Raw genomic sequence first — 12,466 nt, forward strand, 5'->3', positions numbered from 1 at the left:
AGACAAGGGTTTAATTCTGGGTCATGTTATTTCATCTAAAGGAATTGAGGTCGATAAGGCCAAAATTGATATTATAAATTCTTTGCCTTATCCCTCCACTATGAGGGAAGTTTGTTCTTTCCTTGGCCATGCAGGGTTTTACAAGCGCTTCATAAAAAACTTCTCGAAGGTAGCTGAACCACTGTGTGAGTTGTTACAGAAGGATAAGAAATTTGAATTTGACCTAAAATGTAAGGAGGCATTTGATACACTCAAGCAAAAGTTAGTTTCCGCTCCTATAGTGCAACCACCAGATTGGAAATACCCATTTGAAATTATGTGCGATGCCAGCGAGCGCAGTGTAGGAGCTGTGTTGGGGCAAAGGATAGACAAAGAACCACATGTCATATGTTATGCCTCGAAAACCCTAGATGTTGCCAGAGCAACTACACCACTACGGAAAAAGAACTCTTAGCCGTTGTATTTCCTTTAGATAAATTTTGACCTTATTTATTGGGATCTAAACTAATTATTTTTTCTGATCATGCAGCCCTCAGGTACTTGATCTCGAAGAAAGAAGCAAAACCAAGGCTCATTAGGTGGATTTTACTACTCAAAGAATTTGACATTGAGATTCGAGACAAAAGGGGATGCGAAAATTTAGTGGCTGACCACTTAAGCAGAATAAAAGCACCTTTTGATGACATCCTTATTAAGGAAGAATTCCCTGATAAGAGCCTATTCTCGACTGAGGCACGTCTCCCATGGTATGCAGATATAGTAAACTTTCTAGCCACAGGATCATTACCCACTGAGTTAGCACGCTCCGTGAGAGACAAGCTTAGACGCGACGCTCGATATTATATTTGGGATGACCCATACTTGTGGAAACACTGTTCAGACCAGATAATATGAAGATGTGTTCCAGAAACTGAGGTAACTTCTATCCTTAATTTTTGTCATGCTGAAGCTTGCGGAGGTCATTTTGGCCTAAACGGACCGCTCATAAGGTGTTAGAATGTGGGCTATATTGGCCCACAATTTTTCGAGACGCATATAACTTTTGTAAGTCTTACGATAGGTGCCAACATACAGGTAACATCACTCCCGTTTATTTCTTCAATTGGTAATGTATATATAATTCTTACAGTAGACTATGTTTCTAAGTGGATAGAAGCAAAGCCTACTCACAATGATAATGCCAAAACTGCTATAGAGTTTTTAAAGCAAACTGCTATCGAGCCCTAATTAGTGATCGTGGCACCCACATTTGTAATAAGGTCATGGAGGCACTGTTAGCAAAATACGGAGTCCACCATCGTATAGCTACGGCTTACCATCCCCAAACAAACGGTTAAGCTGAAGTCTCAAACATGGAAATCAAGACTATTTTGGCGAAAATAGTTTGTCCTAACTGAAAGGATTGGAGCCTTCGGCTAAATGACGCACTTTGGGCCTATCGAACTGCGTATAAGGGACCGATTGGTATGACCCCGTATCGAATTTTTTTGGTAAAGCTTGCCACCTTTCGGTCGAATTGGAACATAAAGCCTATTGGGCCATTCGACAGTGTAACATGGAGTTAGAACCAGTAGGAAAGGTAAGGAAATTAGACATCCAAGAGTTAAAAGAAATTCGCAATGATGCCTACGAAAATGGTCACATTTATAAAGACAAAACAAAGTTGTTTCACGATAAGAGAATAGCTCAGAAGCATTTTTCGGTAGGATAAAAAGTTTTACTTTATAATTCCGTGTTAAAGTTATTCCTAGGTAAGCTTCGATCACGATGGCAAGGACCTTTTATTGTTACTAAAGTGTTCACACATGGAGCAGTTGAAATAGAGAGTGAAGAATCTGGAAAGCGGTTCGTAGTCAATGGCCAGCGGTTAAAGCCATTTTATGAGAATTTTCAAGCCCACACGTTTGAAAAAATCCATTTGGAACCACCATAGAACCAATAACGGCGTCGAGCTAACGACATTAAACAAGCGCTTGTTGGGAGGCAACCCAATTTTTATTTTTATTATTATTTTTTTCTTTACTTTATTTATTATTTTATTTTATTTTATTTTACTTATTTGGATATTAATAATTTTTTCTTCTTTTTCTTAGATAAAACAGAGCGAAAATGGGAAGAAAACCGTTGAGCAACGCTTAGAGCGCATTGAGGCCCGACTTGAAACCTTTTGCCAGCAACTGACCAAGCTCATTGCCATCATTTGCGACCGATAGTAAAAACACGGGGAGTTTTTCTAAACTTTTCTACCTATTTATTTCTTTTCGTCCACATTGAGGACAATGTGCTTTCAGTAGGGAGAGGTACTCTTCGTTATTACTATCATTTTCTACTGTGATTTTGGTTATTGTTGCTGGTGTTGCTGCTTGAGACTTTATTTTGTCTATATTTTTTTTTTTGAATCTCCTGCCTCTTTTCATGCCCAAGATTTTTACCAAGAATTTCCTACTATTTGACCTACAAGCATGATTCTTTTTTTTTGAGAAAATTACGAATTTTCCATAATTGATGCCATCTCCACTGTTTTATTCTTATCAGACTAAAAATAATTGTGATTCATAAAGTTAACTTTATCTTGCTTTTCGTAAAATTGATCAAGTTTAAATACAAAGTAGACACTTAATATGTTTGCATGCTAAAATATGTTGATGACTATTAAGGTAATTACTGAAACTTATTTTTGACACTTGATTATTTTTTCTCTAAAGTCCTCATAAAAAAAGTTATTATTAAAATGTCGTTTAATGTTTCTGTGGTTATGAGTGCAGCTTAAAAACGAGACTGACTGAGTAACCGGGGTAGGGTGCTTGGGTTGTCATCCTATTTCGTGTCAAAAAGTTGTGTGACGTGTTAGGTAAAACTCCGCTAACCGGAATTAATTTTTAAGAACATGTTGGGCTGAGTAACTGGGGTGGGGTGCTTGGCTGTCATCTCTCTTTGCGTTAAAAGGTTTGATGTGTTCGTAAGAAAAATTATAATAAATTAGGAGTTTACTGGGCTGAGTAACTGGGGTAGGGTGCTTGGTTGTCATCTCTCTTCGCGTCAAAAGGTTCAGTATATTCCTAAAGCATAAAAAAAGAGAAAAAAACAAAAAGAAAAAAAAATAATTTGGGGACTAAAGGAGGAAACAAATAGAGTGTCTTGGTAGGTTTGGTAATTTACCTAATTTTCATTAAATAATTCAAGTTGATTCTAATTTTTGAGTGTATTAATTGGAAAACTTTTTCTGTTTTACTTAAAGCAAGCTTAGGGTTCTCTTTATTTTTCGTATGCATTTTTGATTGATTTTTATAAAACTTTGGAGTTGTATTTCTTTTATGGCAGAATCTAACTTTCACAGTAGATAGGAACTATACTTGAGGGCAAGCATGAGCTATGTAAGGGGGATTTGATAACACTCTAGAATAATGTATTTTTATGTATTGATTATGTATTTATTCTGAGTATGATCCTACTAATTTGAGCTATTTATGATCTTTTATCTCATAGGGACTAAATTTGATGCAAAAGCAAAATTAAGGGCCAAAAGCATGAATTTAGAGATAAAATGGGCCAATGTGCGACATAAGGAAAAGTTGGTGCCAAAAGTGCAAGCATGGAGGACACAAGGGTTGAAATGCAAAAAAAAAAGATTTTATTCTATTAAACTCTATTTTAATTATATTAGGATAATTAATATTGAGATAATTATTAAGGATTATTTTTAGGATTTTATTTTATCTTTATTTATCTTCAATTAAATGTATTTATCTTTTAGGAATTTAAGTAGGATTAGAATATCTCCCTTAGCACTATAAATAGGGGTGAAGTGACTCAAAAGGGGATCCCAGATATTTTTCTGAAAACACTCTCTCCCAAAAAGTTTAGGCTTTTGTTCTTCTCATATTTCTTTTTAATAAAATCTTTATTTCTATTTATTTATTTTCTTTTCTACCACAACCATGAGCCACTAAACCCATCTAGCCGAAGGTTGTCAAAAATCCCCAAAAGGTTTCATGAAGCTTAGAATCCGTACTTAGCCTCCTCACTGAGTATTCATCGTTTCTCCCCACTACGGGGCTGACGCTTCCATCCATGTCCCTAAAAAAGTAAGCTTTTCAACGTATGCAAAGGTGGCCGCTTTGTATGTTTTGGGAAGGTTGCACAGTCGGTTCATTAGCTTATTGCGTCAGAGGTTGGCGAGCCCAAGAGACAAAATGGCGTGGGATTCGCCATTGAGAACTGTTGATCTAGCATAAGACGATCCCATAGAAGCGATTGTTGGCTAGAGTCAGGTTCCACCACATCGTAAGTCTAAATCATTGGAGCTGGTGGTCGTAGGCGTCCTCTTCCACTATAACTGGCTTATTCGGTTTGGGAAGGATCATCTAAAAGTCGAGGATTGAACCCAAGGCAGAACGAGACAACTGGAGGCTGGAATCTCCCATAAGAATTTCCTTTCTCTCAACTCTATTTATAATTTCTCAAATTTTCGATTCAATATTCTTAATTATGTTTTTATTTTATTCTTCGTTTCCAGATCCAAACCTTTAATTCTGTTATTTTTTATTTTTTTCAGGAACGCAGGTTGTCTTGGGCAAGACTCTACTTGGGATTCCACGGAACAAGATATAGTGCAAATCCAGTCCCTGAGGATTTCACCCTACTTCCCTTTTACTGTTCTTTTTCATTATTTATTAGGGATAGGATTTTTTGGTGCTTTCAACGACCGCATCAGTGTTGTTTAGTGTTTTGGGCTCATTTGGGGTTTGGGTAGAATTAGATGTTGGACCTTAATTGTTTGTCTAATTTTTGGACTGGTGTTTAGTGGGTTTGAGGTTTAATATAATCCGGGCTTGGATTTTATTAAATTTGTAATACTGGATTGTATTGGACTTTTATTATATTTATTTTATATATTTTTTTTATATTTGGGTTTTAATACTTGGGTTTGGGTCGAGCAAAATTTGGGTATTACAGCTGCCCCTCTTTGCTCGTTATCGTGTAACGGGAACGGAGCAAAGACTCTAGAAATGGCCAATTTTGCCCAGTCATGTTGGACCTTGGCGCTCTTCTTCTTCGAGTTGCCTTATTCCATCCTACTGCATCTTCAGGAGTATAGGAATTGGTGCATCGATCCACTCCAGCGCAACGTCGGGGAGATAAGATTTGTAACTTGTAACTTTAATCTGCTTAACTGTGATGTTAGGGAAGCAAGACTCGCTATTGTAACTTCAATCTGTTCCATTACACCACCAGAGAAGTAAGATTTGTTATTCTCAATCTGCTCCGCTGCAACTTCAGGGAGATAAGACCTGATGCGATCCACTCTACTGCAACTTCAGAGAGATAAGATTTATTATTTTAATTCGCTCCGCTGCAACCTCAGGGAGATAAGATTAGTGGCTTCAATCTACTCCAGTGTAACCTCAGGGAGGTAAAATCAGCCACCTTCAGTCTGCCCCACTGCAACTTCATGGGGATAAGACCTACTTACTCAGTCTGCTCCACTGCAACCTCAGAGAGATAAGACTTGATGCGATCCACTCTACTGCAACTTTAGAGAGATAAGATCTATTATTTTAATCTACTCCGCTGCAACTTCAGGGAGATAGGATTAATGGCTTCAATCTGCTCCACTGCAACCTGAAGGAGATAAGATTTGCCATCTTCGATCTGCTCCACTACTGCTTAGGGAGATAAGATCGCTAATTCTTCAACCTACTCCACTACTGCTTAGGGAGATAAGGCTTACAATCTTCAACCTATTCCACTGTTGTCCCGGGATATAGGATTCATAATCTTTAACCTACTCCACTGCTATCCAGGGAGATAGGATTCACAATCTTCAACCTACTCTACTGCTGTCCAGGGAGATAGGATTCACAATCTTTAACCTACTCCACTACTGTGCAGGGAGATAGGATTCACAATCTTCAACCTATTCCACTATTGTCCTGGGAGATAGGGATGGGGTCATCGATCTACTTTGCTGTCGGTGTAGGAAGGCAAGATCTGCTATTTTTAACCTGCTCCGCTGTAACCCAGGGAGGCAAGGCTAGTGTCTTCAATCTGCTTCACTGTCGGTGCAAGAAGGCGAGATCTGCTATTTTCACTGATCTGTTCTCTGGGGAACATGACTTGTATAATGAACCTAATTATGCCTAATGATTAGGACGACATGATCAAAATGAATCAAATGCTCCTAACTAGACATGTATGAATGGTGTTTGCATGAATGCAGAATTTTATTTTTTCGAGAATGATCCTTCTTTATCACTTAGGTTATCATTACTCAAAGTTGATTAAAGCTTTATCACTGACTTGCTATAACACCTTCGCTCAGCCGGTATCTCCAAAGGAACACTTAATCAGATTGCCCCCACTGTGAACTTCAAAGTTAATTCCACTAGGACGCAAAATTTATGCCATATTTCTCGCGCTGTGACCCAAGGGTAGAAAAATCTGGTTTTTTCTCAATCCTCTTCTATCATAATTGAAGGCTACAGAATATGAAACTCTTTGGTCCTTTACATTATGCCTATGCACAAATGAAGAATTCTCTTCTCCAAGAATAGCTTCCTCTTATTATTCAGTGATCATTGCTTGCTTGTTCATGACATCTCTTCATTTTGTTTAATTAGACTCTTCCTTTTCAGATTTCCAACCTTTAAACTTGGTACGTTCTAAACATTAGTCCTGTTTCAGGCTCATGTATTATTTAGAAACTTCTAGAGTAATATGTAAAACTTCCCTTGTGAAAGTTTTATTCGTCCATTAACCATTATCCCAATGCAACATGCTTGCAAAAAAAGGTCATAACAATGGACAAGAATAAAGTTGGTTCTGAGCATAGCTCGAAAGGAATAAATTACCAAAAATAGTAAAGAAGGATAACAAAGAAATTGATTGGGAATGTGTATCTTGGAAAAGAATGAAATATTCCAAGAACAACAAATTCAATATAAATAGTATGAAAATTGGGTGCCCCAGATATTGCAGCTTGAACTTCTCTGTACAAACTTTCTAAAGACCATTCTGAGTTTGACATGTGTTTAGGAGATCTACAGTATTTTGTCGATGCCCCAAGATGTCGCCTACCATTTCCTATTGATTCAGGTATAACAAGATCACCACATGCCCCAATATGATCAACATTTGAGCCGCCCTTTTCGGGTTTTCAACTCAAATTCCCTTTGGCATAAGGCGCCCTTTGCGGGTTTTCCCCTTAGCCTCTCCATTTTTACTTTTTCATTTTTTCATTTTTCACATTTTTTTCGACTCAAAGTGCCTTTTGCGGGTTTTCACCTTGGTCCTTTCTTCTTCTTTAAACGAAGTATTTCTTAACTGGATCTGAGTTTATAGGATTTGGCAAGTTTTTACCATCCATCTCACTTAGAATCAAAGTTCCACCAGAAAAGACCTTCTTTACGACATAAGGACCCTCCCAATTTGGCATCCATTTTCCTCTAAAGTCTTTTTGTATAGGAAGAATTTTCTTCAACACCAGATCCCTTCGTGGAATTCTTTGGGACGACCCTACTTATTATGGGCTCGTATCATTTGTTTCTGGTACATCCGACCTTGATGAATAGCTTTTAACCCTTTTCCTAGGTTCAACTGATCACATCATGATTGGATTCATTCTGCTTCATCCAACTCTAGCTCAACTAATACCCGGAGAGAGGGGATTTCAATAGGTAAAACTACCTCAATCTCGTAAACCAAAGAGAAAGGTGTTGCCCTAGTACAGATGTTTGACAAGCAATGAGGGCAAATGGTAATTTCTCATGCCAGTCCTTGCAAGTCTCAGTCATTTTTCTTTCAATTTTCTTGATATTCATCTCTAGGTAATTCGGTGATGAATTGTGGTGTCTGATTTTGGCTTGATTACGGACCTCAGCTATCGCGCTATTGTTCAGGCTCAATTCATTATCCAATATAATCCTCTCTGTCGGTCTATATCGTCATATGATGACATTAGTGTATGGAGCAACCTCTACTAGTTTGATGAAGTAATTGATATCCTAAAAAATAAGGCAATGCACATTAGAAGCCTTCGACGATATTGGCCTAATGTCATCCATGCCCCACTTTGCTCAAAATTTGAGTCGCCCTTTTCGGGTTTTCAACTCAAATCCACATTTGGTCAAAATGCCTTTTGCGAGTTTTCGCCTTGACCTCTCATTTTTCTTTTCTTTTTCATTTCATCATTTTTTTTGTTTTTATTTTAATTATTTTATCTTTTTTTTTTATTTTTTGATTTTGATTTCTTTTTTTTATTGAATCTGAACTCATAGGATTAGGCAAGTCATTGCTATCCTTTTCAATCAGAATCAATTTTTTTATAGATAAAGTCTTCCACCTAAGATCTTCCACTCTCATCTTGCATTCGAAAATTTTATTTGGCATCTAATTTCTTTCTTAGAGCCTTTTGGGGCACAACTACAATAGAAAACTTTGGATCTTACTCTTTAATCGGGATAAAATCCAATAAAACTTGAAGAGATGGAAACTCGACTTCAAACGGGCAAAGCTATAATGAGTCAACAAGAAAGGCACTACCCTGGCAAAGAATTGCATCGTTCATACTGCAAATTTCTGACATCGTGCTGTTGTGCAGATTTCATTATCAGCTGTTAACCCAGGCATATCCTGGTATGATCATACAAAGACATCTTTGAACTCTAGAGGTAACTCAACAAGGTCTTGCTTCGTTTTCGCGATCAAGTCAATTCTAATCTTCACCAAGCTCACAATTCCTAATGATTCCTTGTGAGGTAGGATCTGTCTATCCTATTGTTCTACCATCCTCAACAAGTCCGGAGATAAGCTACGATCTATGTCATTTTCAAAGTCATGAGATCCCTCTAAACACATGCCTCGCTCAAAAGGAAAATCTGAGTCTGTAGCAGCGTCATTCATGTAATTGATATCGGGGGACCCATAATAAGTACCAAAGAATGTACAAAAGAATGTATAAATTTATGAATAATTATTTGTACAATATGATTATGAATGAATGAATGATGTGGAAGGAAATTCAAAAGAATGAAAGAATAATTATTCAAAAAGACTGAAAGAATATTGGTTCAAAAATGATCACAATGATGCATTTCATTAAAGTAACAATGTTCAGACATGAGCCTATTTCACAAAGAAGTTCTGATTGCTTCTAGGCTAAAAGCAACAAGTGCATTCTGACTATTACTCTAAGTAAGCTCTAAATACTATAGGAATTTCTTCCGCAGTCCAATTGCTTAGAACACTCCCAAATTTAAAAGGACGAATATCTAGCAAGCTCCCTTCTTCAATTGTGTCTTCATACATGTCATTGATTTGAACGCTTCCCAACATCTCTTCACACATCGCATCAATCATGATTGGGTAGAGGGTTTTCTGCACTAGAGTCATCAAACTTGACAACACCCATGTTGATGAGCCTTTAAACAAGCTTTTTAAAGATGGTGCAATTTTCTATCGAATGCCTCGCAGTTCCTGCATGATAATCACATTGTGCATTCACGTCGTACCATTTGGGGTACGGAGGTTGCAGGGGTTTTAAGTAGAAAGGGGAAACAACGTGCGCATCGAATAAGCTTTGATACATTTCCTTATACGACATCAGAATTGGCATGAACTGGAGCTTCTTAGTATTTTGTTTCACACCAGATTCTTGTCTTGATGAACCTTGTTGACTAGCAACCACTTTTCTTGACTGGTTCACCATAATCGATTTGTTGTATGTGCTTACGTTGTTTACCTCGTTCTCCTTTCTCCTTGCGGCTGACTTTTTGTTACTCTCTCCTGGCTCTATTTTCCCATTCCTGATGGCATTTTCAATCATCTCACCATTCATGATTATATCTGAGAAACTCTTTGAGGCACTTCTCAACATGTGCGTGATAAATGGGGCTTTCAGTGTGTTGATGAAGAGCATCGTCGTCTCTTTCTCCAATAGAGGCGGCTGAACCTGGATAGTGACTTCCCTCCATCTTTGTGCGTATTGCCTGAAACTCTCGCTCGATTTCTTCTCCATGTTTTGTAACGTAATCCTATCAGGGGTCGTATCAGTTACATGACTGTACTATTTTATGAATGCATGTGCCAGGTCCCTCCATGAACCAATCTTGGTACGGCTCAATTGATTGTACCATTTGGACGCTGCCCCTACCAAACTGTCTTGGAAGCAGTGTATTAGAAGCTGGTCATTCTTAACGTAGTCAGTCATCCTTCTACAGAACATGGTGATGTGAGCCTCGGGGCAACTAGTTCCATTGTATTTTCGAATTCAGGCATTTTGAACTTGTGAGGGAGTACTAAGTCCGGAACCAAGCTCAGATCTTTAGCGTCGATTCCATGATGGCTATCAGCACTTTCCAAGGCTTTGAATTTTTCCTCAAACCATTTACACCTATCCTCCCATTGTTTTGGTAGCTCCACGTTTGCCTTTTCTTTTTCATTCGTTTCGTCAAAATTGGGAATAATAGGGTTAATCGGGTTATCTCTTAGGCTTGAACTTGATCCGTCTTAGAGATTCACGGGCATCGAGGCACCAGCTTGGAATTGTTGAGGCCTAATTGTAATAGATGGTCTCCTTGGGTATATTTCAGCTTGGGTTTGTGCATTTGGTGGAGTAAAACCTGAGGGATATAACGGATCCTCATTATCTTCTCCAAGATTGGCCATAGGGTCCTTTCCCTTATGTGTTCCTCCCGCCAGTAATTGAGTTAACTGAGCCATCATATCTTTTTGAGATTCCATCATCTTTTTCGTCATATTTTGTTGAATTTTTTCTAACTGCTCTTGCATTCGCACTTGTAACTATTCTTGCATATCCTTTTGCATTTGCTCCAGCTTCTCTAATCTTTGATCCATTTCTTTAGTTTTGCGACGAGTACCGTAAGGGTGTTTGGTTGATTGGTTTTCCAGATTAGCTGAAATAAATTTACTCAATTAGAATCTTTCAATGGATTTTGATTATGTCATGTAATGTAAATGCATGAAATGAATGCCTAAAGAGGGGTTGATTTTGATTCAATTACATTTAGAAAACTTTACTAGAAGACAAATTTCTTTACATAAAGCTGACAGTCTCGCCCTCATATTCCAAGAGACAACATTGATCCCTTCCTTCATCCGTGTGCTAAGATAAACCTTGCGAATTCTTCAAAAACGGTGTCTCCTCTATCTCTTTTTACTTGATCTTCGTTGCAATCCGTTGTCTGCCTATCCTCGTAATGCTAATCAGCTCCTTTAAGGAAGTTAGAATGTCGATGGCTCTTAGATAGTCATCTTGAATCTTCGGGCCATGAGGTAAAGTCACGAACTTTTCTTTCACCCTTCTTGTGTTTCTCGGAATATATTCAGGAAGTCGTACTATTTTCCATTTTATCAAGAAATCCGTATTCCATGAAAAACTTTCTAATTTAGTAATCAGGCTCGAATGAACATCTCTTTCCTAAGATGCAAATGCAATGCAATCATAGTCAAAGCAAAACAAAACGAGTTAGTACAAACTAAAAGCAAACAAAAGAATACCTAGTCAGGAAACCACTAGGGGTTTGGAGTAGTCCTACCTAAGGTGGGCACCTAAGGTCTTCTACATGCGGTTTGGTTCTAAAGTTGAGGTACCCAAACCAGCAGATTCCTCGATCCTCACCCATTATAGGCTCATATAGATCGAGTTTGGTTTAGGGGAATACATTCCCCTATGGCTGCACGGAGATGAAAAACTCACGAAGACATAGGTACGGATGTATTCCGAAAGTGATCCACTATCCTGCACGGAGGTGAAAACCTCACGAAGAAGTAGTTTCTCACTTCCATTTAAAAGGTAAGACTAAACAATCTTTATGCAATATGATGCCAAAATATAAAACTCAGTCCGTAGTAATCAATCACAAACAAATGCAATGAGAGGATCGTAATTTTTCAAATCAAATTTTCAATTTTCGATAATAAGACAGAAAACAATCAATTTTACGACTTGACTCTCTAAAGTCCCCAGTGGAGTCGCCAAGCTGTCGAAACCATTTTTTTTTTAAAAAAAAATTTAGTAGTCGACTTAAAAATGGAAATTGGAGTTGCCACCGATCTTTTATTGAGGTGTGATCGACTCACCTTAAAAACAATTTTGGTCTGCAGAATTTGAGAAAACAGGTTCGGGAGTCGGTTACGTACGAGGAAGTGTTAGCACCCTCGTAATGCCGAATGTTTGAAAAGATTTTAAAATACGATCCTTTGAATATAAAATTTGATAAAATTAATTGGATGATGAGACTCACTTATTTCAAAGAAATAAATTGTCACACTCAGTAAGTTAGAGTGCAACATCTTAAATCCTCAAAATTAAGTTTGTTTTTTTAGCTTTTAAAACCTATGCATTTTGAGAAGGATGTCTGATTATTTGGGTCAAATGAAGAGATCAAAACCCAGTAAGTTACGGTCCAATTTCTCAAAATTCCAAATACAGAATATTGCCTTTATT

This window comes from Gossypium hirsutum, chromosome D13, assembly GCF_007990345.1.
Source record: "Gossypium hirsutum isolate 1008001.06 chromosome D13, Gossypium_hirsutum_v2.1, whole genome shotgun sequence".
NCBI lineage: Eukaryota > Viridiplantae > Streptophyta > Magnoliopsida > Malvales > Malvaceae > Gossypium > Gossypium hirsutum.